At 42.6% G+C, this 26,618-nt stretch overlaps 1 protein-coding gene across 1 annotated transcript in view; it reads right to left on the bottom strand.

Annotated features, from left to right (window-relative positions):
• Window positions 1-7,451, bottom strand: part of LOC118395363 (RING finger protein 24-like) — a 68,709-nt gene extending 61,258 nt beyond the window's left edge. Inside the window, exon 1 of the mRNA XM_035789109.2 lies at window positions 7,290-7,451. The gene's annotated coding sequence lies outside the window, so the exon portion shown is untranslated. The remainder of the gene's footprint in view (window positions 1-7,289) is intronic.
• Between the last annotated feature and the right edge of the window lie 19,167 nt (window positions 7,452-26,618).

The raw sequence follows: 26,618 nt of genomic DNA, 5'->3' as shown, positions 1-26,618 counted from the left end.
ACATGGTAGAAGTTTGGAACCACCAAGATTCCTCAAAGAACTTGTTGCTCGACCAAACTGAGCAATCGGGGAAGAAGGGCGTTGGTCAGGGAGGTGACCAAGAACCCGATGGTCAGTCTGACAGAGCTCCGGAGCTCTTCTGTGGAGATGGGAGAACCTTCCAGAAGGACAACCATCTCTGCAGCACTCCACCAATCAGGCTTTTATGGTAGAGTGGTCAGACGGAAGCCACTCCTCAGTAAAAGCCACATGACAGCCCGCTTGGAGTTTGCCAAAATCCGCTGAAGGAACTGTCAGACCATGAGAAACAAGATTCTCTGCTCTGATGAAACTAAGATTGGCCTGAATGCCAACCGTCAGGTCTGGAGGAAAACTTGCACCATCGTGGGGATGTTTTTCAGTGGTAGGGACTGGAAGACTAGTCAGGATCGAGAGAAAAATGAACAGAGCAAAGTACAGAGAGATTCTTGATCCTGATCACTCTGGAGCAGGTTCTCAGACTGGGGCGAAGTTTCACCTTCCAACAGGACAACAACCATAAGCACACAGCCAAGACAATGCAGGGGTGGCTTCGTCATCAAGTTTCTTAATGTCCTTGAGTGACCCAGCCAGAGCCGGGACTTGAACCCGATCGAACATCTCTGGAGAAACCTGAAAATAGCTGTGCCGTGACAGAGCTTGAGAGGATCTGCAGAGAAGAATGGAAGAAACATCCTAAATACAGGTGTGCCAAGCTCGTGGCGTCGTACTCAAGAACACTTGAGGTTGTAATTGATGCTAAAGGTGCTTCAACAAAGTACTAAGTAAAGTATTTATTTTAATCAAATTTGCACAAATTTCTAAAAACCTGTTTTTGCTTTATCATTATAGGGTATTGGATTTAGATTGACAAGGAAGTAAAACAAATGAATCCATTCTAAATTAAGGTTGTAATGTAACAAAATGTGGAAAAAGTCAAAGGGAATAGTGAATACTTTCCAAATGCACTGTATGTGTGTGTGTGTATGTATGTATATATGAATATAATGGTGTGTGTAGACAGTATAGACAGTATATGAATATAAAAGTTGTGTACAGTAGTATATTTATAGGATGATCCTTGACTAGAATACAGTATATACATATGAAGTGGGTAAAACATGTAAACATTATTAAAGTGACCAGTGTTCAATAACAATGTACATAGGGCAGCAGTCTCTAAGGTGCTGTATAGAGTACAGGGTGATAGCCAGCTAGTAACAGTGACCAAGTATGACTCCAAACACCCAGAAAAGGCTACTCTCCTTGATGTTATCCTCACAAATAATCCTGATAGGTATCAGTCTGATGCTTTCTGTAATGACCTTAGTGATCACTGTTTTACAGCCTGTGTTTGTAATGGCTGCTCAGTGAAACGACCTCTCCTGATTTGTCATAGATGCTTGCTAAAAAAATGTTAATGAGTAAACCTTCCTTCATGACCTGGCCTCTGTAAATTGGTATAGAATCAGCTTGATCCCCTCTGTCGAAGACGCCTGGACCTTCTTTTTTAATATTTTCAGTGGTATTGTTAACAAACACGCCCCCATAAAGAAAATAAGAACTAAAAACCGGTTCTTCCCCCTGGTTCGACCGTGATCTTGCAGAGTTACCCCACCTAAAGAATTCCATTTGGCGAAAGGCTCGGCACACGCATACTCAGGCTCTCGTTTCAAGTAAATGAGAAATAAGTGCACTCAGGCTATCTGGAAGGCCAAAGTTAGGTACTTTAAGGAGCAGTTCTCTCTCTGTGGATCTAACCCCAACAAGTTCTGGAACTGTCAGGACCCAGTTACGAACCCGGGTCTCCGGTGTGAGAAACAATCACGTAGCAAACGGAGCCACGAATCGTCGGCAGAACCCAGAAGATGAGGCAGACACAGCAGTACTTGAGACGGTGCTTTAATAAAGTAAAAGGAAAGTTCTTCAGGCAAAAATATAAATCCACAACGTCAAAAGTAATTCCAAGAGAACAAAGGTAATACTCCAAGACAAAAATAAATAAACAAGAACAAAAACAGAGTACCACAAGCGAGTCCAACTGGAGCAACAAATGTTCACAGCATCACTTGGGCTGGGTGCCAACATTCAAACACAGAGCAAAGAACTGAGGAAAACTAAGGGTTTAAATACAATCAAGGGAAACGAGGCACAGGTGCAAATAATAACTGGGAACAAGGGAAAACAAAAGGGTCAGAAACCAAAACCGGAACAACCCTGGCCAAATCCTGACAGGAACATGGTAAAAGACCTGGAGAATAAACCCTTCTCCTCACACCTCATGTTGATGATGTGGTTGTTACTGACAAGGAGCACATGGCTGGGCTCTTTAGTCAGTACTTTATTAAGTCAGGGTTCCTATTTGACTCAGCCATGCCTCCTTGCCCGTCCAACATTTCCTCATCTCCCACACCTTCTCATGCGACTCCCTCTTTTTCCCCTGTCCCGCTACAAAGTTTCTCCCTGCATGCAGTCACTGAGTCCGAGGTACTAAAGGAGCTCCTTAAAATTGACCCCAAAAAAACATCTGTGTCAGATGGTTTAGACCCTTTCTTCTTTAAGCTTGCTGCCCCTATCATCGCCAAGCCTTTCTATTAGCTTTAAAAACCTCTCTCTCCTCTCTGGGGAGGTTGCCATTGCTTGGAAGGCAGCCACGGTGTGTCCTTTATTTAAAGGGGGAGATCAAGCGGATCCTAATTGTTATAGGCCCATTTCTATTTATTCCTGTTTATCAAAAGTGTTGGAAAATAATCAATAAACTGACTGGCGTTCTTGATGTCTATAGTATTCTCTCTGGTATGCAATCTGGTTTCCGCTCAGGTTATGGATGTGTCACTGCAATCATAAAGCTCCTCAATGATGTTGTTTTTATTGACTTGGCCAACTTTTGATACGGTAGACCATTCCAATCTTGTGGGCTGGCTAAGGAGTATTGGTGTCTCTGAGGGGTCTTTGGCCTGGTTTGCTAACTACCTCTCTTAAAGAGTGCAGTGTATAAAGTCAGAACATCTGCTACCTCAGCCACTGCCTGTCACCAAGGGAGTACTCCAAGGTTCGATCCTAGGCCCCACGCTCTTCTCAATTTACATCAACAACATAGCTCAGGCAGTAGGAAGCTCTCTCATCCATTTATATGCAGATGATACAGTCTTATACTCAGCTGGCCCCACCCTGGATTTTGTGCTAAACGCTCTGCAACAAAGCTTTCTTAGTGTCCAACAAGCTTTCTCTGCCCTTAACCTTGTTCTGAACACCTCCAAAACAAAGGCCATGTGGTTTGGTAAGAAGAATGCTCCTCTCTCCACAGGTGTGATAACTACCTCTGGGGGTTTAGAGCTTGAGGTAGTAACCTCATACAAGTACTTGGGAGTATGGCTAGATGGTACAGTGTCCTTCTCAGCACATATCCAAGCTGCAGTCTAAGGTTAAATCTAGACATGGTTTCCTCTATTGTAATCGCTCCTCTTTCACCCCAGCTGCCAAACTAAACCTGATTCAGGACCATCTTACCCATGCTAGATTACGGAGACGTAATTTATAGATTGGCAGGTAAGGGTGCTCTCAAGCGGCTAGATGTTCTTTAACATTCAGCCATCAGATTTGCCACCAATGCTCCGTATAGGACACATCACTGCACTCTATACTCCTCTATAAACTGGTCTTCCCTGTATACCCGTCGGAAGACCCACTGGTTGATGCTTATTTATAAAACCCACTTTGGCCTAACTCTGAGATATCTACTGCAGCCCTCATCCTCCAACATACAACACCCGTTCTGCCAGTCACATTCTGTTAAAGGTCCCCAAAGCACACACATCCCTGGGTCGCTCCTCTTTTCAGTTCACTACAGCTAGCGACTGGAACGAGCTGCAACAAACACTCAAACTGGACAGATTTATCTCCATCTCTTCATTCAACGACTCAATCATGGACACTCTTACTGACAGTTGTGGCCGCTTCGCGTGATGTATTGCGGTCTCTATCGTCTTGCCCGTTGTGCTGTTGTGTTGCTGCCATGCTGTGTTGTCGTCTTAGGTCTCTCTTTATGTAGTGTTGTGGTGTCTCATGTCGCGATGTGTGTTTGGTCCTATATTTTAATTCCATTTTTTGTTTTAATCCCAGCCCAATGTCCTCGCAAGAGGCCTTTTGCCAGGCCGTCATTGTAAATAAGAATTTGTTCTTAACCGACTTGCCTAGTTAAATAAAGTTTTTTTATTTTTAAGAAAATTTTAAAAAGTCTACGTTTCGAGGCAGGGTACAGGGTGGATGCATGGTAGCAGGGTGAACAGGCCGCGGCTCGGGTGGCTGCGGTCCTTGAGGATCTTCTTGGCCTTCCTGTGACACCAGGTGATGTAGATGTCCTGGAGGGCAGGCAGTGTTCCCCTGGTGAGATACTGAGCTGACGGCACCAGCACCACCATCTGGAGAGCCCTGCGGCTGGTTGCGGACGGTGCAATTGTCGTACCAGGCGGTGATACAGCCCGACAGGATGCTCTCAATTGTGAATTTGTAGAATTTCGTGAGGGTCTTATTTTTGTTGACCATCTTATCTCATCTTATCTTACCTCATCGTTAAAGGGATGATGTCATTGAATTTCCCACTAGCTTCCATAGTGAGGAATCTTCCCAGACTATAATAAGAGGATTTGAATGAGTTACCAACGGATACAGGAAGCAGCCATCACCACCCTATCACAAGCCTGTATCCCTCATTTCCCTTATCCTGTGAGAGGCGTCAAGGAGCGCGCCCGTTCCAGACGAACACCACGGCGTTTGCATGCCAACGAGGTGCCCGTGACAGGGACACATTGTGAGACAGAGCACGGCAGGCTGGGAGTGGGCGTGCGATGTGACCACCCTGAATGGACAGCGGGGGGTTGGTCAGGAGGGAAGGATGGCAGTGTCCACAAAGGCCCATTGAGTGTGGCACACTGGGTGCTAGACTGGCACCAGTACCCCAGCCACCCTGACATACCCGGCATGAGTGGGGTGGGTGAGGAGGAAGCCTGCTGCCTGGTACAGGCTGAATAGAATGATTCTTCCAGCTAGAATAGGAGAGCATTTTGCACTTCATCATTCCATGCTAATGTTAGCTATTATGTCCCGTTTTGTACACAGAAGTGTATTATCGACATCTACTCAGAGCGTTTTGCCCATATGGCCTTTATGGGAGAAGATTGCTCATACAAGGTCCAAACCTTATAAAATGGCAATAAAACAATAAAACAGACTATATCAGTGTTTTACTCCCCAAAATGTAGAGAGGTGAAAAAGACATTTGGCTCATTTATGAGGCACGACACACGTACACACACACAGAGAGGAAGGACACGTACACACTTAGCCCAAAATAGGTTTGTTCTAGATAAACACGCATATCTAGTAATGTTCACATGATACTGATTCCTAGGACTACTTGACCATGAAGTACACACAGAGACGAGTATAGGATGAGTCAACAACATTATCTGGGTATGAGTCATCAGAACATTACCTTTTAAAAGTGAGATTTTCACTTTACAGGTACTTTGAGACAGAATGTGTGACAACGCTCACTGGGTTGATTGAAGTGTACAAAGCAAGGTGCACTAGATTCCAAGTAAGTAAGTCGTTTTATACAGGTTTGTTGAGTAAAGCACTGATCACCATTGGGTTGGAACAAATATGGTTTGTCTCCAACGGATAAACTGGAGAGGAAAAAAGAAGAAGAAGAAAACACTTCAAAACCCCTGCCTCAAAAATGCTTGCTATTTGCTCCTGAGAAGGATGAGCTGGCCAATCAGTGGCCTACTCACGTTAATATGTTTTATGATTGGAACACGCCCACGTCATTATGCAACAAGGGTTACGCCCACACCTTGTCAACTGCAGACAAGCTGCTTTTTAATATATTCAATTCCATGTTTACGAAGCAAAACTATTTCACTTACCGAACATTAGGAACACCTTAATATTGAACTGCACTTGCACCCCCCCTTTTGCCCTCAGAACAGCCTCAATTCGTCAGGGCATGGACTCTACCAGGCGTCGAAAGCGTTCCACAGGGATGCTGGCTCATGTTGACTCCAATGCTTCCCACAGTTGTGTCAAGTTGGCTGGATTTTCTTTGGGTGGTGGACCATTCTTGACACACAGGAAACTGTTGAGCGTGAAAACACAGAAGCTTTGCAATTCTTGACACAGACCGGTGCGCCTGGCACCTACTACCATACCCTGTTCAAAGACACTTCAATCTTTTGTCTTCCCCATTCACCCTCTAAATGGCACACATACACCATCCACGTCTCACTTATGCCAATGCTTAAAAATCCTTCTTTAAACCGTCTCCTCCCCCTTCATCTACACTGATTGAAGTGGATTTAACAGGTAACCTCAATAATGGATCATACCTTTCACCTGGATTCACCTGGTCAGTCTATGTCATGGAGTAAGTTCTACAGAACACAGTCTAGAGAACAGAACACACATAACTAACGGATTTCACAATGAACGTCAAATGACTTGTAGCCTATGAGCAAAAGACGTTGACAATCATTATTTTTAGTTGAAAAGATGCTGAAAATGAAAATGAATATCGTGCTCCCTGAGTAGGCTACTTGGTATCTCCAAGACAGTCTTTGTTATTCCTCAAGGGTTAGTGTGCAATTTCGGGGGCAGTAATACATAAGGTGAGGGTTAGGGTCAGGTCATAGGTTAAGTTTAAATGATATAAAGTCAATCTCAATGTGACTTGGATTTAAAGGAATGGCGCAGAGACTGGTGCAACAAATATGGTGGAAGGAAACTCTCTCTCACCCATGTTTACACCTGCTTTTCAACATGTAAGAAAATTCAAGTTAGCTACTTAGCATTTTTTCCCCCTTTTAGCTTGTGATAGCTTGGGGTTGTGATGCACAAGCAAATTATTATGAATTATTTTGTTTTAGTGGACTCAAAAGTTTTTTCATGATTTGTTTTAGTGTTAGTTAACTATAATAACCTTGTACATGTTTTTGTTCCAGCTCAGCACAATCGCATCTGATCTAACTAAACATGCATACACATCAGCCCTCCAGAGAGTCAAAGGTCACAGAAGACCCAACTTCTGCTATGGAGCTGACAATGATTCATATCACATATTTAGAAACCAACATACCTCTGAATTTCACGAGTGTAAGACTCTAAGCCATAAAATGTATTTTATATGAATATATACTTTTTTTTATTATTAAGTTCAGAGGCAACTCAAATATCAGTTATTCTATGTCTGGTTTTTCTCTCTGTTTACTTACTTTGCTGTAACCTTGGTGCTCTTTTGGAATGTGTGCTCAATCGTTGCCTTCTAGAGAAGCATTTATTGTCTCGTTTGGGGAACTTTACCGCCAACTTTTACAACGCATTCCATCAAATACATGTGTGGATATTTAGTGTTGAGTTATGTTTCGGCAGTCTGCCCCTTGTCTTGAGAGGCAGCGAAAGAGTTGACTCGTGAGCTGTTTCCACAATATATGAATCTCTACTGCCCTCTACTGTTGAAAACCGTGCCTCACAGGTCAGGTGGCAATGGAATGGTAATTCCGGTAATGTGGCATAAGTTATACAGTAGTATACTCTGCTCAGCATTTTCAAAAATAATTGGGAATACAAAAACAAACTCACAACAACACACTCACAACAGAAAGACGATATAAAGCAAAGCACATGTGAGGAGAAATAGGATTCGCAGCTATAGTATTATACAGCTCATTTATGTACGCACGATTCAAATATGAATGCATCTCTCGTTCTGCTTCCTGTAAATTGCAAAAGATGAAAGGGATGTATTTTCTAAGGGACAGTAGTCAGCCTGTCGGCCTGTCATGTGCATACCAGCTCCTCATTGTCCTCCGCTCTGAAAGGGACAGGGTCGCAGTGTTACGTAATTTATGCCCCCCATGGGACAGCTTGCACACCAGTACAGTGTACAGACCTTTCAAGGGGCAGGTGCTCAAAATGTTTTTTTTTTTTATATATCTTTTTTTTATTTATTTTTTTACATAGAATAGGTCTATTTATTTCTGCAACAACACACTCACTCAGCATCACAAATTGTATGCAAGCTAGTCACAGTGCCTCCTAAAGACATGATTTACATCGGGGAAATAGGGTGGACTATCAGCTCATCATGGATGTTGATGATTTATGTAAATCTGCTAGTTAGCTAGCGCAATATTTTTTGGGACTGATTATGATTTATCTTCAATGCTCTTAAATAATAACTTCATAATATAATCATAATCTTCTAACCCATGATATATGTCTGGCTGGCTAATGGCTTACGTGGATATTTTAGTATATGGGGATTAGACAGGGCAGACCAGCATGCGCAACCAACCAACGGATGTGGGTAGTGGGGTGGTGAGTCACAACGACTTGCGTCCAGTGGGTTCAGAACAACAACTTTCACTCCCGAGCTTCCCCTCAGTCCCGAGCTTCCCCTCAGTCCCGAGCTGAGCTTCCCCTCAGTCCCGAGCTGCCCCTCAGTCCCGATCTGCTCCTCAGTCTAGTGGGGTTCTGGGTGAGGACTACTAGGCCATGGTCGGCGGCGAGGGTGGACTATCCAAGGACGCGAGGAGGGACTAAGACAGTGGTTGAGTGGAGTCCACGTCCCGCGCCGGAGCCGCCACCATGGACAGACGCCCACCCGGACCCTCCCTATTGTTTTGAGGTGCGTTCGGGAGTCCGGGGGTTCTGTCACGCCCTGGTCGAAGTATTTTTGTGTTTATCTTCATTCATTTGGTCAGGCCAGGGTGTGACATGAGTTTTTGTATGTGGTGTGTATGTAGTGGGATTGTAGCTTAGTGGGGTGTTCTAGGTAGGTCTATGGCTGTCTGAAGTGGTTCTCAATCAGAGGCAGGTGTTTATCGTTGTCTCTGATTGGGAACCATATTTAGGCAGCCATATTCTTTGGTTGTGTTGTGGGTGATTGTCCTTAGTGTCTTGATGTCCTTATGCTGTGTTAGTTTGCACCAGTTTAGGCTGTTTTGGTTTTCATTTCGTTTATTGTTTTGTAGTGTTTTTTGTATTGATTCGTGTTACGTTTATTTGATTGAACATGGATCGCAATATACACGCTGCAGTTTGGTCCGACTCTCCTTCACCACATGAAAACCGTTACACATTGTCTGTTCTTTTGAGTTTTGATGTTGAGCCTTTGCTCGACAAAGTGACGTTAGGATATATAAGTTATCCGGTGCGAGCGTTTGTGCCGAACACATTACGTTGTTACAGGTGTCAAGCTCATGGGCATGTGGCAGCAGTGTGTAGGAGGGAGGTTCCTAGGTGTGAGAAGTGGGCGGAAGGTCATGAGACAAAGGAACACAAGGGAAAAAGAAAGTAGTGGTATGTGTTAATTGTAGGGGTGCCCATGGGGCAGGGGATCAGAAATGTCCCGTGCGAGAGAGGCAGGTTGAGGTTTCCAGGGTTAGAGTAGTGCAGAAGTTGTCATATGCCGAGGCAGTGAAGAAAGTAGCTGAAGATGGGACCTACTAAACCTTTGACTAAATGTAATACACTATACATGTTGTTCTAGAGTTTGGGACAATAAGTTTCAATCTTTCAGAAATGTTTATCTTCTATTCTTTTAACTTAACAACATGAATTGGGGAATTTAGAGTACTATATTGGTAGAGAACATTGAACAGAACAAGACTATGTCAATATCATTTGGACATAAATGCAGATAGAACCTTATAGTCCCAAACTCTAGATTTGTCCAAATACTTATGGCACCTTCAAATGGGGACTATAGTAGATACATAGTGCCTTCATTTCTAAATGGTAAAACAGATATGAAAATACCCTTGTGCTGGGGACAATTAAAAGGACAGAGGAAACACCGTAAACCTGGCAACCGTGTCAGCATGCACTGCACCTGGCCCGCCACAGGAGTCGCTAGTGCACAACGGGACAAGGACATACCTACCGGCCAAACCCTCCCCTAACCCGGACGGCACTGGGCCAGTTGTGCGCTGCCCCATGGGTCTCCCGATCAAGGCCAGATGCAACAGAGCCTGGACTCGAACCCAGAATCTCCGGTCGCACAGCTAGCACTGCAATGCAGTGTCTTAGACCACTGCGACACTCGGGAGGCGTCATTTTAAACCTAACCATAAATTAAGACCAAAAAGCACATTTTTTGTTTTCATTAATTTGTACAATAATGATAACCAATTTTTACTTTGCAGCTGGCCCAGCTAGCAGAAATCGCTCAGTTCTGCCTCCAGGGGAAGATTCATGACAATGAACTTCAACCTGTGTAACAGGGTTGACGAATTCATCTTGAAATCATCCATAAATAGACCTGTGACAAGTTTTTTTTGTGTGCAACATGGAGGGGCAATTTTAAACAAGCTAAACAAAAACATGTCATTGTTAAAAACATTCTAGCCTGCCTATCCATGGGTCACAGGGTCAACGTGTTATGCCTGAACCGCTCAGTTCTCCACCACAAAATGCCCACAAAGAATAGAACCGACTCACCCGATTATACACTGTGATTTGACTACTAGATGTTAAATCTTTCTTTTGAAAAAAAAAAACCATTTAAAAAGGAATACTTTCACCATATTAAAACAAGAGTCCAGTTCACTTAACAGAGTTGACCTCAAAGTGAACCACTAATCACATTAAAGAATAACTAGGGCTTTACAATGATGTTGGGGTTAAGTGTGTCAGAATCTTCCTAGAAGTCACAGAGGGACATGTGAAAATGTTGAATCTGGGCACTTCAGCAAGTCTTTATTCATATAAAAATCAGATTGATTGAATGTTCCATATGGTCTATATTAAAGGGCACTTAATGTATTATATCAGGCCTTGAAAATGTCATATTTGTGCACAATTTATACAGAAAATATCAAAGGGACACAAAAAGCAATCATTTCGTGGAACGACCAAGGGAAGTTTCGTATTTTTTTTTGGGGGGGGTGTATGATCCTTGTTCCTCTGTAATTTTCTCACTCATCATTATTCATGATTCAGTCATGATTATCTGTAATCATAGAAGAATCATCATTAATGTCGAAGTTTTCAGAGACTTTTTCTATTCTTATTTACAATTAAAAGTGACTCCAAAATAACATAATACACTATTACTCATTCAGTTCCTGTTGGGCAAAACATATTCCAAAATACAACCAAAACAAACTGCAATTGCATCCAACAAGTTTGTAGAGCAACACGCTTGATGTGGTCATCGTGTGCTAGGAATATGAGACCAAATACCAAACTTTTGACCATTTTTATACACAGTGAATTTGTCCAAATACTTGTGGGGGAAAAAAACGTATTCAAATAGGAGGTCTAGATACATAACGTGCTTTCATTTCTAAAAGGTAAAACAGATATGCATGTAAATACCCTCCAATGAAAGGTGACTCTGTACTGTCGCTTCATATGAAGAATATGGTCTCAAATAAAAAAAAATGGTGGATTATAGAGCAAAATGTTACAATTTCATCTTCAGTGTTCAAATAAATATGCAGGGAAGTGTACATACAGCACTACTCCCTATGTAAAAGGAGAGGTTCACAAAAGAACCATGTTCCTTGACCTTTAAAAAGAGGACTCTTCTCTCCCAGGAATGTACGTCCTCCATTAACCATTGTGAGTGCACCTTGTTGTGTTACCTTGAAACAGAATCAATCTTCTATCCAGAATGAGACATACAGCAAAGGACCCAAAAGAACAGACAACAGCATACATATTCTCTTTGTTATCAACTTTGCAGAGCCGTGAAACTGGAAGGTAAATATAACAACTGTAATGTCAGCATACAACCTCAAGCTGGCAGCAAACACAACCATACATCAAAAATCCTCCTAACAAAGCTGTTAAGTAAATACCAAAAGTTATCCTTTACAATTCAGTTGATAATTCATGATAAAGGGTGCAATTTCAGGGAGAGAATATGAGTTCCTGGAGACACTTTGAATCACAATTTGTACATAATATGTGACGTTTTCCAGGAAGTAGCCTTGTAGTTTTTGAACATTTGTAGTCTTTTTGAAAGGTGTTCAAAACGTAGTGCAATGGTCTTTAATGCAAAAACTTCATAATGGGCATCTGGCAGAAGTAAATTCATCCACAAACACAAATATAATTTTACGTACATATCTTCAATGACTGTGTTTTCACGAATTTGATGATATAATCGGCAAAGAAAGATTTAGGGGACAACGTAAAGTGAAAGCATTTACTCTCACAGGGGTATTCAACTCAGAAAGCTGCTGAGATTTCTCACGCACAGTTTCTTCTTTCTGTGTCTTCCAAGTGAATTTTAAACAATGCACTTTCTAGATATCTTAATCCAGTTTGGCCTCAAAGACTATAGGTATCATAGTAAACGTAAATGTTGTATCCCTCCAATTAGTATGATATGTTACATTTGTTATGGTTACAAAAGATAGATGGTTAATTTACCCAAAAACAAAAGGAGGGAGATTGGTGAGGTTGGGGAGGATGGGTCGGCATGTATCATGAACATCTAGCAACCTAAAGGTTTCCTGTTCAAATCACCTCATGGACAACTTTATTATTTTAGCTACTTTGCAACTACAAGTGTTAGCTAACTCTTACCATAATACAAATCTCTCTAGAGATGTTCGATCAGGTTCAAGTCCGGGCTCTGGCTACTAACACCACCATGCTTCACCGTAGGGATGGTGCCAGGTTTCCTCCAGACATGACGCTTGTCATTCAGGCCAAATAATTCAATCTTGGTTTCATCAGCCCAGATAATCTTGTTTCCCATGGTCTGAGAATCTTTAGGTGCCTTTTGGTAAACTCCAAGCTCGCTGTCATGTGCCTTTTTACTGAGGAGTGGCTTCCGTCTGGCCACCCTACCATAAAGGCCTGATTAGTGGAGTGCTGCAGAGACTGTTGTCCTTCTGGAAGGTTCTTCCATCTCAAGAGGAACTCTGGAGCGCTGTCAGAGTGACCAACAGGTTCTTGGTCACTTCCCTGACCTGATTGCTTAGTTTGTCCTCGACACAATCCTGTCTTGGAGCTCTACAGACAGTTCCTTCGACCTCATGGCTTCGTTTTTGCTCTAACATGCAATGTTAACTGTGTGACCTTATAGACAAGTGTGTTCCTTTCCAAATCATGTCCAATCAATTGAATTTACCACAGGTGTACTCCAATCAAGTTGTAGAAACATCTCAAGGATGATCAAATGGAACAGTATGCACCTGAGCTCAATTTCAAATCTCATAGAAATTGGTATACTTATACTTGTGTTAATAAGGTATGTCTGTTTTTTGTTTTGTTTTAGTACATTTGCAAAAATCTCCAAAAACTGTTTTCGCTTTGTCATTATGGGGTGTTGTGTGTAGATTGACGTGTTAAAAAAATATTGAATACATTTTAGGATAAGGCTGTAACGTAACAAAATGTGGACAAAGTCAAGGGGTCTGAATACTTTCCGAATGCACCATACTTGAGCAGGGATTCTCTCTGCCATCCAGTCCCCCTCACTCCCTACCTTCCTCCCTCTCTTCACTACCTATTCAGGTGACGTGAGACAGAGGCTGTTCTCCAAATGGCACCCTATTCACTGCGTAGAGCACTACATTTGACCTGAAAAAAAGTAGTGCGCTGCATAAGGAACAGGGTACTATTTGGCACTCAGACACACTAAGAAGAGGACTATCAGCAGCCCAGCTGGGCACAAGGGGTTGGGGACAAACACACACAGAGTCAACGCTTTTAAATATAAAAGGGTCATACGATATCAGAAGGAAATATTCTCATCCCTTGAGACACTGACGCAGGAGTACATTATGTCTTCATTCTTTGCTTGAATATCAACAAAATATGAACAAAACCATATCACCTTTAAATATGCGTCATTGCGTCTCACAGTGGCAGTGCTGTGATAGATATCTTCTGCAAGCTCTCATTGTGCGCCGTTGAAAATGATGGTAAACGGAATGCTTTCTATATAACCTATTAGATTGACCACATACACCGCTCTATAACCACAGAATACATTGACTTACTTTCCACGGTCATAGAACATTAACAGAGGAACCATAAAATACCAAAGTATGTGCTTGATTATTGATGTGGAACCAGCAATGGTTTGACCAATATGCTACCCTTTTCCATAGTATTACTTCAACTACTGCCGTGTTTCATAATCATAACGCATTAAACTCAACGTGCAGCCAATCCCCTTCTTTTAGTAACAGATGTCTCTAACCTCAAACTGATGACATGAAGGCAAAAAAACATCATTTTCAGTCTGTCCATTCAAAGCCCCTTCAAAAAGTAATCACTCCCCCGCTCTACCCCCCTCTCTCTTTCACACACAGATCTTGACCACAGCCTTTCCCCCCATGACAACATATTAAGCTCTGTTCCCGAAACCTCCGGCCTAGCTGTTGGGGACTTACATAAGCTGCTTACTGTGCCTGCTTCCTCCCTACAACTCCAGCTGCGGACCGTTGGTAATGTGTGTGCCTGTGTGTGTGTGTGTGCCTGTGTCTCTGTGTGGTCTGTGTGTGGATGTGTGTTTGTGTGGTGGGCGTGTCCTCTCTCGCTCTGTGTGTGGATGTGATGATGGCAGGTCTGCGTGCGTATGTGTGTGTGTGGGGGGGGGACTATGCATTACTCCCATCAGAACTATGCATTACTCCCATGTGATGACACTTTTCACCTTTTGAATAGATTCCCCCATTTCAATAGGGTTGACTGCAATCAAAACTTCAATTGAACAAAACATATTCTGTCACATATATAGACATCACACCTCTCTCTGATGGTTATGGTGGTAACCTTAGCTAAGCAGACAGAGACTCTGTCTACTGTAGATGCCATAAATTCTGAACTGTGCCATCTACTGTAACCGAGCCATGTCATGTATGCACATGGCACCGATAAGATTACGAACCCAGCGTAAGTGTCTAACCACTCGAAACATGCCTTTTGTAAGGGGTGCGTAACTGGTGGCAGGGAAGTCAGATGCAGGAGAGCAGAACTGGGTAATAACCGGAGCAGTTTAATTATCAAAACCAACGGCAAACAGAATAACAAAATATGGGTAGAAAACCCGTCGCGCACCAGTCAAAATGTGCACAAACACTTACAACAAAACAATTTCACACACAGACATGGGGGGGAACAGAGGGTTAAATACAAGTAATGAGGGATATGAAAACCAGGGGTGTGGGAAAACAAGACAAAACAAATGGAAAATGAAAGGTGGATCGGCGATGGCTAGAAGACTGGTGACGTCGACCACAGAACGCCACCCGAACAAGGAGAGGAACCGACTTCTGTGGAAGTCGTGACACCTTTGTTAAGTTGTGGATGAAATTTGAATATCAGTATACCGGAAACGTAGTTTAAGGACACAAACACACGCAACGATGGTTGGTGTAAAATTCTCCTTCGATCCCACTTTAAGAACAAGATATGGTATGCATATCTTGTTCTAAAACCTAAGACCGCTAGTGTGTATATATATATATATATATATATATATATATATATAGTACCAGTCAAAAGTTTGGACACACCTACTCATTCACTTTATTTTGACTATTTTCTACTCATTCATGGGTAATCAAAAAGTGTTAAACAAATCAACATTTATTTAATATTTTAGATTATTCAAGGTAGTCACCCTTTGCCTTGATGACAGCTTGACACTCTCTTGGCATTCTCTCAACCAGCTTCATGAGGAATGTTTTTCCAACAGTCTTGAAGGAGTTCCCACATTGCTGAGCACTTGTTGGCTGCTTTTCCTTCACTCTTTGGTCCAACTCATCCCAAACCATCTCAATTAGGTTGAGGTCAAGTGATTGTGGAGGCCAGGTAATCTGACGCAACACTCCATCACTCTCCTTGGTCAAATAGTCAGCCTGGAGGTGTGTTTTGTTGATTTTTTCCTATTGAAAAACAAATGATAGTCACACTAAGCGCAGATGGGATGGCGTATCGCTGCAGAATTCTATGGTAGCCATGTTGGTTAAGTGTGCCTTGAATTCTAAATAAATCACTACAAGTGTCACCAGCAAAGCACCCCCTCACCATCACACCTCCTCCTCCATGCTTCACAGAGGGAACCACACATGCGGAGATCATCCGTTCACCTACTCTGCGTCTCACAAAGACACGGCAGTTGGAATCAAAAATCTCAAATTTGGCTCACCAGACCAAAGTACAGATTTCCACTGGTTTATTGTCCATTACTCGTGTTTCTTTGCCCAAGCAAGTCTCTTCTTCTTATTGTTGTTCTTTAGTAGTGGTTTCTTTGCAGCAATTCAACCATGAATGCCTGATTCATGCAGTCTCCTCTGAACCGTTGATGTTGAGATGTGTCTGTTACTTGAACTCTGTGAAGCATTTATTTGGGGCTGGTAACTCTAATGAACGTATCCTCTGCAACAGAGGTAACTCTGGGTCTTCCTTTCCTGTGGGGGTCCTTATGAAAGCCAGTTTCATCATAGCGCTTGATGGTTTTTGCGACTGCACTTGAAGAAACTTTCAAAGTTCTTAAACTTTTCCGTATTGACTGACTCTCATGTCTTAAAGTAATGATGGATTGTTGTTTCTCTTTACTTATTTGAGCTGTTCTTGCCATAATGTGGACCTGGTCTTTTACCAAACAGGGCTATCTTTTGTATACCAACCCGACCCTGTAGTAGTAAAAAATAAAGAAAAACCCTGGAACTTTTGACTGGTACTGAATATACACACATACAGCCCCCCTTTGGTTTGTTACCATTTGCTGAGCTGGAAGGAACACAAAAGAACACACTGAACCACGGAGGGGATTTAAACAGATGTATTTATAGTAAATCATGTGTTAACAATATTTTCTCTGGAAGGAATTTTCTTGTTGAGTCCACCGTGGATTATGCAAGCCCAGCAAGAGTGTGTGTTTGTGTGAGTGAGTGCCCATACTAGTGTACTGCATACTTAAACTGCATACTACACTGAGTATCCAAAACATTAAGCAAGTGCAACTCAATATTAGGAAGGTGTTCCTAATGTTTTGTACACTCATAGTAATTTAAATAGATTTGCCTGAATTTTGTATTTTTTTAAAAATATATTAAAAAGCAGATTTTCTGTTGTTGAAATGGTGTGCGTGTACCCCAACAGCAGAATGGTGTGGGCATTTACCTACATCCTGGTTGAGGCTGTTCTAAGGGCAAAAAAAGGGGGGCGGGGGAGTGCAACTCAATATTAGGAAGGTGTTCCTAACGTTTGATATACTCAGTGTATGTACTAATTGCCGCATACAGCGTTTATTAAAGAGTATGCAGTATGCCACGGCAGCAACGTATTAGCGACTTCTGAGTGGCTGAGTAGGTGGGGTGGGGGCCGAGTGCAGGTGGATTTTTCCAAATTCAACAGACATGCATTGCATTAACCAGCCTGATAATAGCTCATTTACAACTCTGAATAAACTCTGAATAGAATAGGAACGCAGCCTACTCAGGCTGGTTATAAGCAGACTATTACATTCAACCTATACCTTAACCAATATCGCCCATCTCTCTTAAAAAGGATTGAAGACAGAAACATATCATTTGGTTCCATTTCAACATATTAGTGAAACCAAAGTGTTCTAACATAGGTCTATATAAATTAAATCACATGGTTTATACGCACACCAAAACAAATCAAATGTCAAAAGGCTATTGCACAGAACAACGTGGACAGTCAGGTACAGTACATGGCAAATTCAGAACCGCTGGACAGCAACATAATAAACTAAAGTGATGATTGGTATTGAGATCAGAATGACTGCTAAGGCTTGATCCATAAATGGAACAATTAAATAGGTAGCCTACAAAACGAAAACAATCCGTATGTTCAAATCAACATGTCCGAATAACATGACATTAAAAATGCAGCCACACCCCGAGTCCCCGGAGCTGACACATTCAGAAATAAAAAAAAGATGCTTAGCATTTTGTTTAAAAGCTCTGACTAAGGCCAAGAGAACAAAGAAACACGTTTCAATGAGAAAACAGAAATAAAAATAAAAAAAGTACTTCTGCTTTGAAAGATGTAGCCTACGATGCAATACTTCGTTTTAAGGAGAACAAGAACTACTCAGCCTACATTTGAACACCACCTCAGAAGCTTCTCTATGTGGCATCTTCCCAATAAAGTAGCCGAGTTTTGTTTTTTGGCTACTTGAAGAGAACTAGCGCCTATCGCTCATAGTTCACCTCTTCCAATGCATTGTGGGAAAGTATGCATCAAATTCGAGTAGATGGAGAGCCGAAATGAACATAACATCCTGGCATTTAAACCATACTCGATTTGTGTCATGCGCGATTGGGTTGTTTCCTATTATTCATTGATTTCGGTAGCTCATCCCTATATCTAATTGATCAGCTGTTGTCAAAGCCAAAAGGAGTATGACATTTAGGCATTTGAAGTATACTCGACTTTCGAAATGTCGCATACTATTACATTTTTTCCCCCATACTCAAACCGCCTACTCTCTAGGATGCACATACGGATATTGGGACACATCCATTGAGTGAGAGTGGGTGACTTGACAGACAGAGTACTTTTTGTGTGCAAGGGACAAAGAGAGCGAGAGAGACGACTTTAACCCCCGTTGGATGTATTCAGAGAGATGGTTACGTTACTTACATTGCTCAGGTTAAGGTCAAGAGAAATACGAGGTGGCATTTTGACCTTCTTCAGGCTCACCTGGCTTGTGATTTAGATTCTTATCTAAATGTGACTGGATGTGTGCAGTAGCATAATACCAAGGGTCCAGGACAAACCGATTTTTCTATCCAGCTTGGAATGCGTGGCCAATCCAAGAGTTTGACGTTATACTACAATCCTTCACACTCACAAAGTGTGTGTCTGTGTGCTTTGTGTGTTTTTATACTGAGTGTGTGAGCCCACATGTGTGATATGTGGCATGTGTGTACACATTTGTAATAAATGTATGTGAGCACATGTGTGTGTGTGTGTGTGTGTGTGTGTGTTTGTGTGCGTGCATGCATGAATGCATATGTGTGTTTCCCAGTAACCTGATCAGTATTTTCATATTGTAATGGTATTTGGCCAGCTGGTGGTCTGGCTGGCTATGTACTCCACTCACTGACCTAGATGATCGGCTGTGTGTTTACTTTATGGTATCAGTTGCCAACCAGACCTGGTTTCAAATACCATTTGAAATGATTTCAAATACTTTATCTGCTGTTGATTGAGCCTCCCTGTTGCAATGGAACTAACAGGGAATGTCCCAAAATGTACACATTGTACACCTGGCACTCCAGGCAGCCTACAGCAAACAATACATATTTCAAATAGTAATTGAACCCAGGTATTTTTACAACATGTCTCTTTTTGATTGGTGTGAAGTTGAATACTGATGAGTGTTTTTACTATTTCCAGTCAACAGAAATACTGTCATCATGTTGATTCATTATCGATAATATTGTTTTGTCCAGCATCCGCATTAGATTTAGTTCTGATCACAAGCTGATTGAGGAAAGGAAGCCACAGCTACGGTGTCCATATTAGGAGCGCTTCTGTCTCAGCAGGACTTGCATCAGCCTTATCATGTGAGACTTAGACTGTTCTAATATGGCCCACATTAGTGGATAACCTGGTTCTCCACGTTATGATAAATCAAAAACGATACAGTCATTATCATGCTCGGTAGAACTTGTCAAAGTGCAGTAATGGCATGATGTGGACTTCAAACCTCACCTATCAATAATCTGGTCAGGCCTTTACTCCGTGGAGGGATTGTGATACTGACCTTTCCATTTAACACATTTACAACCTGGAGTGTGGGTGTGTGTGTGTTTGCGTGTGTGTGTTTGTGCGTGTGTGTGAACAGCCTCCCTCAAAGGTGACATTTGTTCTCAAATGTGAAGGCTTTGGGAAGGTCATATGGAAATCATTTGTACACCGAGTCGACTTCATATGAAGCAACAACAGAACACAGTACACTGTGCCCTACTGAAACAGTACAGTGTGTGTGGATGCATCTATTTATGTGTTTACCAGGGATCACGTGAAATTTCGCACCAGGTTTTGCATTAGTTACAGAGAGTCAAGTCCCTGATTACCTTTATCACGTTAGTCTGACATCATTAGGCTTGTTTTTGCATCAAACCAGCTCCTGAGGCAACAATTAATGAGATTGTGTCCTGTCTACCATAGTCCTGCGGGATGTTCTGTTGACTTGTGCATCATTACACACACGGAAACCCAGAGGTGAGGTCGCAGCAAGGGCCATTGATCTATATGTTCAATTCTCAGTTATGCTGTAGCTAGTGACCTACCAACCACAAACAATCAGTCAAACACTGCCTCCAGGTCATACTATGCCTATAGGTCAAAGGTTAGACATCAATGTGGTGGAAGGTCTCGCAAATCTCCCTTTAAGTCTGGCTGGCCCTCGCTTCATACTCGTCGCCAAACCCACTGGCTCCAGGTCATCTACAAGACCCTGCTAGGTAAAGTCCCCCCTTATCTCAGCTCGCTGGTCACCATAGCAGCAACCACTTGTAGCTCGCGCTCCAGCAGGTATATCTCTCTGGTCACCCTCAAAACCAATTCTTCCTTTGGCTGCCTCTCTTTCCATTTCTCTGCTGCCAATGACTGGAACGAACTACAAAAATCTCTGAAACTGGAAACACTTATCTCGCTCACTAGCTTTAAGCACCAGCTGTCAGAACAGCTCACAGATTACTGCACGTGTACATAGCCCATCTATAATTTAGCCCAAACAACTACCTCCTCCCCCTACTGTATTTATTTATTTATTTTGCTCCTTTGCACCCCATTATTTATATCTCTACTTTGCACATTCTTCCACTGCAAATCTACCATTCCAGTGTTTTACTTGCCATATTGTATTTACTTCGCCACCATGGCCTTTTTTTGCCTTTACCTCCTTTATCTCACCTCATTTGCTCACATTGTTTATTGACTCATTTTTCTACTTTTTCTACCTGGTTAAATAAAGGTGAAATAAACATTTAAAAAGTCATTTTCGGTGGCTCTCGTCCCTACTGTGACATTTTGAATCAGCTGTGCTGCGCTAGTCTACACTTTGTTTTGTCACCCGATAGGTCCACAGCCACAAGACCCCCTAGTCCGACTGCATATAGCATTACGTGGCCCTGTGGCAAGGCTTAGTCTCAGATGACAAACCCAGAAGCAGACATTGTATGTGGAGCAGACCTGGGTTTGAATACTATTTGAAATCTTTCAAATACTGTGAGTGTTTGCTCTAGCCTGCCTAGAGTGCCAGTAGGCCAGTACAGTTCTGGTATTATCATCACTGTTTGACGAAAACCCCTTACAGGTATCTCCAAAACAGAAACCGTTTAGGAAATTGAAAAAATGAAAATATTTTCCCACGAATGAACATACAATTACGAATTTTCAGAAGCTATTTTGAATACATGTTCTTGATCCTAGAGTCATGAAATGTACTGAGTACATTGAGGGGAGTTACTGCTTTCAATACATGTAAAAACTATTTTTGTTTTTGCAAAAATGTTTCAAGATTTTTATCAAACAGCAACGCTATTCTATTGGTCTACTAAGCCAGGCAAGCTTAATCAAGCACAGATAAAGTAAATGATTTCAAATAGTATTTGAACCCAGGTCTGGTGACAAGGGTGGGTCTCAGATGACAAACAAACAGATGCTGGTACTGTAGGCTATGTGGAGCCAGACAGCCAGACAGGAGAGAGCCTAGGCTATCCACAAACCAGATGTCTTGGATGTACTGTACATGCAATGTAATGTGGAATGGTTGTTTTTCTCCAACTGCTCTCAGTTGAAATTCAAAACATTCCCTGATGATTTTGGATGCCATTAAGAATTCCCTCTTTTATGATTCGCAATCCCAGAATCCCTTCGAGGCTTCGGCAAACTTGAGGGGAAATCCTTCCTCTCTTCTTATGGAATATTGGCTTGCTTGCTTTGTTGTTCGTGTACAAACAGTTCCAAGCAGACTTTCATGTTCTCAGTGATGAAGTATTCTGTCTGATGATCAGGTCTGTTCATTTGCAGTGGAATGGCGTTTCCCCACCTTTCCATTGAAAATCGAATTTACAACAACAGCTTCGAAACCCTCTGGATCAAAGCTGTGCAGTAAATTATTATTTCACTCACCTTGGAGACCTAGATACCAGCTTTGATTTAATATAGAGCTCTATTAAAAAAGTGACTTGATAATGAATGTGGTGAGAGCATGTTCAGGAGGCAGATGTTGTGAAACGTTGCTTATAGACATGCATGAATAGAGCTGACGTGATTCCTTGAATGTTTGGACTGCATAATATTTCTATCTGCTAAACACTAATCCCCAGAAACACCCAGTAGATCCCTGTTGGTTGATATAATGGAATAATGGGGTAAAGTGGGGTGTGTATGTGTGTGAACGTGCTCAGGGACAGGGAAGCAGGGATCCTGGACAGCTGGGGAGTGGACCACCATGCTATCAGGGCGTCACTCCATTTCCTGGATGACAAACTAAAATGAACCCCTGAGACAGGTCAGTGGGTCATCTTTACCTCCTCCCATCCCCCCTTCACCCTCAGTCACCTCTTCACCATCGGATCACCGGACGAACAACAGGAGGGATTGTTTGGAATGGGAAGGTCCTCCTGATGTTTTTGTCATTTGAAGTTTTTCTTCCCCTTCCCGGGCCACTGACAGGACACGAACCCAGGTTTGTTATTACAGTCCCTCTCTCCTTTTCACCCTGCCTCTCTCCCCCATCCTCACATTGGGGGGCAGAAGCCTTTAGTTTCATTGTTCATTGGACAGAGGGCAGGGGTAAGGGGACAGGGAGACAGGCGATGGGCTGCATAACTCCCTGACCCAGGCGGGGACAGAGAGACACACCCAGTGTAGCAGCCAGACGCAGACTATAGACACGCCAGAGACACAACAGGGACTGAGACTGCTGTAATTTAAAGGGCTCTGACAGCAGCTGATAACCTTTACCCCTGTGGAAAATCAAGATCAGAAACTACAAGAGCTCACTTTTGGATTTGGATTTATTTTACTAGGCAAGTCAGTTAAGAACAGCTTCTTATTTTCAATGACCGCCTAGGAACAGTGGGTAGGGGCAGAACCACATATGTTTAACATGTCAGCTCGGGGATTCAGTCTTGCAACCTTTTGGTTACTAGTCCAACGCTCTAACCACTAGGCTACCTGCCTGAGAACAAAATGAGAATGGGGAGAATCCCACTAGATCCAGTGTCTTTATTTTTACATTACTGATAAGGCCTAAATTATCACTGTAACATTTTTGTGCCTTAGTGACATTAAACTGGTTTGCCGGTTTTGTCCAATTTCCTGTCCAAACTAATGGATGGGCTAACCTTTCTAATGGAGATGAAAAGCTACCTCGCTTTTCTGTAGAAGGTAATGTTCTCTATTTGTCCAGTCTCAATGTATTAATCCCACCATTATCAATTAGTGTGTTCTCTCCGTTGAAATGACCAAAACAAAACATTGACATAATGCCATTATGATTCAGAGCCTGAGAGGGTCATGTAGGGCGCTATAAAATCTGTGATACGGAGAACGCATACAGAATCACGGAATTCAGGCAATAAAACGGAATTCGGCAATATCAGGAATGCAATTGAACTTAGTAGGGAATCAACTAAATGTTTCGAACGTTTGTCATGAGACGTGAACAGAATGATAGAAGCCGTTAGCCATGATGCTAATGAAAAATCTTCTGGTAGGTGGAAGGTCTTTCCCAAAAACCTTCTCATTGAAATGTTAACAAAGTAGCCTGGCAGAATGACATCATGATTGTATTCATCAATCCAGTGGTATTTGTTTTGCCAACTCTACCGTCACAGGTGCGCCATAAAAACATTGCTAAACAACAGCCTCTTGCTTTGTGCACACTGGAATTAAAGGGTCACTACACCCCAACATCAAAATTTCTCTGATTTTTTCCCAGACCTCAAAAGTGGTCTCCTGATGTGGTTGAAGCAATGTTGTGGAATTAGAACATCCGATTGAGTTCTTTTTTTCTATTAAAAACGTGTGATTTAGAGAGCAGGGGAAAACGGAAACCTAGAAGAACTAAACAAAGAAAATATATATATTTTTTTGGGGGGGGAATCTATGAAATTAGGCAAGAAATACAGTTGATTTCATTGGAGGATATCGAAAGAAGAAGTGTAGTCTAGTAGGGCAAAGCAGGCTGAAAGTGCTGAGTGGGCAAAGAGACAAAGAGAGCGAGACATACATGTGATTTTACAGGCAGATCAAGTTGGATTTTGTATATACCTCAGGGTGAGATAGTTTCATTGCTTCATAGGAGTACTGTAACATCAGCTGGATACTGAGCAAACAAAACACATTCTCCTCACACTTGTGTTGCATAAGATCACGTGTCTCAGAGGCCGAGAGTCCCAGAGGTAGCTAAAAAAAGCATTTTGGTCTCAATGTAATCCGTATGTTTTTAAATATTCCTTTTCAGTATGTCTGCTACACATCATTGAAGTCTCATGGAACTTAAGGAACGTCCAAATCGAACAATCAAAAGCACTTAACATTAAACACTCTTTTATGACCGCATTCATAGCCTGCCACTAGATATTTCTCTAATGATAAGCGCCTCCCACGGAAATGTATCCCAAATTGCACCCTAATTCCCTATATAGTGCACAGCTTTTGACCGGAGCCTTTGGGCCCTGATCAAAAGTAGTACACCATATAGGGAATAGGGTGCCATTTGGGGACACTCACAAAGGCTCCTACAGGTATCTTTCCCCTGATCTTCTGTACAATCCAATCAGAATGAGTTTTTCCACACAAAAGGGCTTTATTACAGACATAAATACTCCCCACCCCCCCCTTTGGCGATCCAGGTGAAGAAGCCAGATGTGGAGGTCCTGGGCTGGCGAGGTTACACGTGGTCTGCGGTTGTGAGGGCGGTTAGACGTACTGCTAAATTCTCTAAAATGACGTTGGAGGCAGTTTATGGTGGAGAAATTAACCTTCAATTCTCTGGCAACAGCTCCGGTGGATATTCTTGCATGCCAATTGCATGCTCATTCAAAACTTGAGACATCTATGGCATTGTGTTGTGACAAAACTGCACATTTTAAATGGACCTTATATTGTCCCCAGCACAAAGTGCACCTGTGTAATGACCATGCTGTTTAATCTGCTTCTTGATATGCCACACCTGATGGATTATTTTGCCAAAGGAGAAATGCTCACTAGTAGGGATTTAAACTAATTTGAGACAAATAAGCTTTTTGGTCAGTGTACTTAAGGAGATTGAGATTGTGCTTTAGGACTAGAGTTTGGGAAACATCATCTGTGTGTAGATGGAGAGAAAAGTTAACTTCCAAATGGCACCATATTCCATAGGGTTCTTGTCAAAAGTAGTGTATTTAATAGGGAAAAGGGAAGCATAAAAAGTCTGGTAATTGGCCCTTCTGATATGATGGAGAAAGACAGTGATTTTCATTAAGGAAAGCACAGCTATTACAATTCAACCCTATTACTGGGATATCTTGTTCAAGTGTCCCTCTCTCTCTCTCTCTCTTTTTCTCTTTCGGTCTTTCTCTGTTACTATTTCTGTCCTTATCTGAATATCTGGATGTCTTTAACACACTTGAAGCCATGCACACACGCACAACCTAATTCTCTCTCTCTCACGCTTTCTCATTTGACCCCTCAAGATTCACACAGTCGACTTCCTGTGAGACTTTACATTCTTTGTAAAAATGTTAGAATTTTTACAAATTCAACCTTTATTTAACTTGGCAAGTCAGTTAAGAACAAATTCTTATATACAATGACAGTGTAACGATGTTCGTCTGAGGAAGAAGGAGTAGACCAAAGCGCAGCGTGGTACATGTTCATGATGTTTATTGTAACCTGAACGCTGAAACAAAAACAAAAGTGGAACAAAACGCAACAGTTCTGTCAGGTACTCACACAAAACAGAAAACAACTACCCACAAAACCCATGTGGGCAAGAGCTACCTAAGTATGGTTCTCAATCAGAGACAACGACAGACAGCTGTCCCTGATTGAGAACCATACCCGGCCAAAAACAAAACATAGAAAAAATAACATAGAACGCCCACCCTAGTCACAGTGACAGTACCCCCCCAAAGGTGCGGACTCCGGCCGCAAAACCTGACTCTAAAGGGGAGGGTCCAGGTGGGCCTTCTTACGGCGGACCCTCGCAGCGATCCCCGGACTGAAGACCCTAGTAGAGGGCGCCACTGGACTGAGGGGCGCCTCTGGACTAAGGGGCTGCGATTCTGGCAGCTCCGGAGTGAAGGGCGACTCTGGCAGCTCCGGAGTGAAGCGCGGCTCTGGCAGCTCCGGATTGAAGGGCGGCTCTGGCAGCTCCGGAGTGAAGGGCGGCTCTGGCAGTTCCGGACAGCAGGGCGGCTCTGGCAGCTCCGGACAGGAGGGCGGCTCTGGCAGCTCCGGCACAGGAGGGAGGCACTGGCAGCTCCGGACAGGAGGGAGACTTGGTTCTGGGAGCAGGCACAGGACTCATCAGGCTGGGGAGACATACAGGTGGCCTCTTCCTTGGCCGAGGCACTGGATACACAGGGCAT

The sequence above is a fragment of the Oncorhynchus keta genome, chromosome 16, assembly GCF_023373465.1.
Source record: "Oncorhynchus keta strain PuntledgeMale-10-30-2019 chromosome 16, Oket_V2, whole genome shotgun sequence".
NCBI lineage: Eukaryota > Metazoa > Chordata > Actinopteri > Salmoniformes > Salmonidae > Oncorhynchus > Oncorhynchus keta.
The sequence above is the reverse complement of the archived record's forward strand: the minus strand, read 5'-3'. Positions and strand labels throughout refer to the sequence as shown.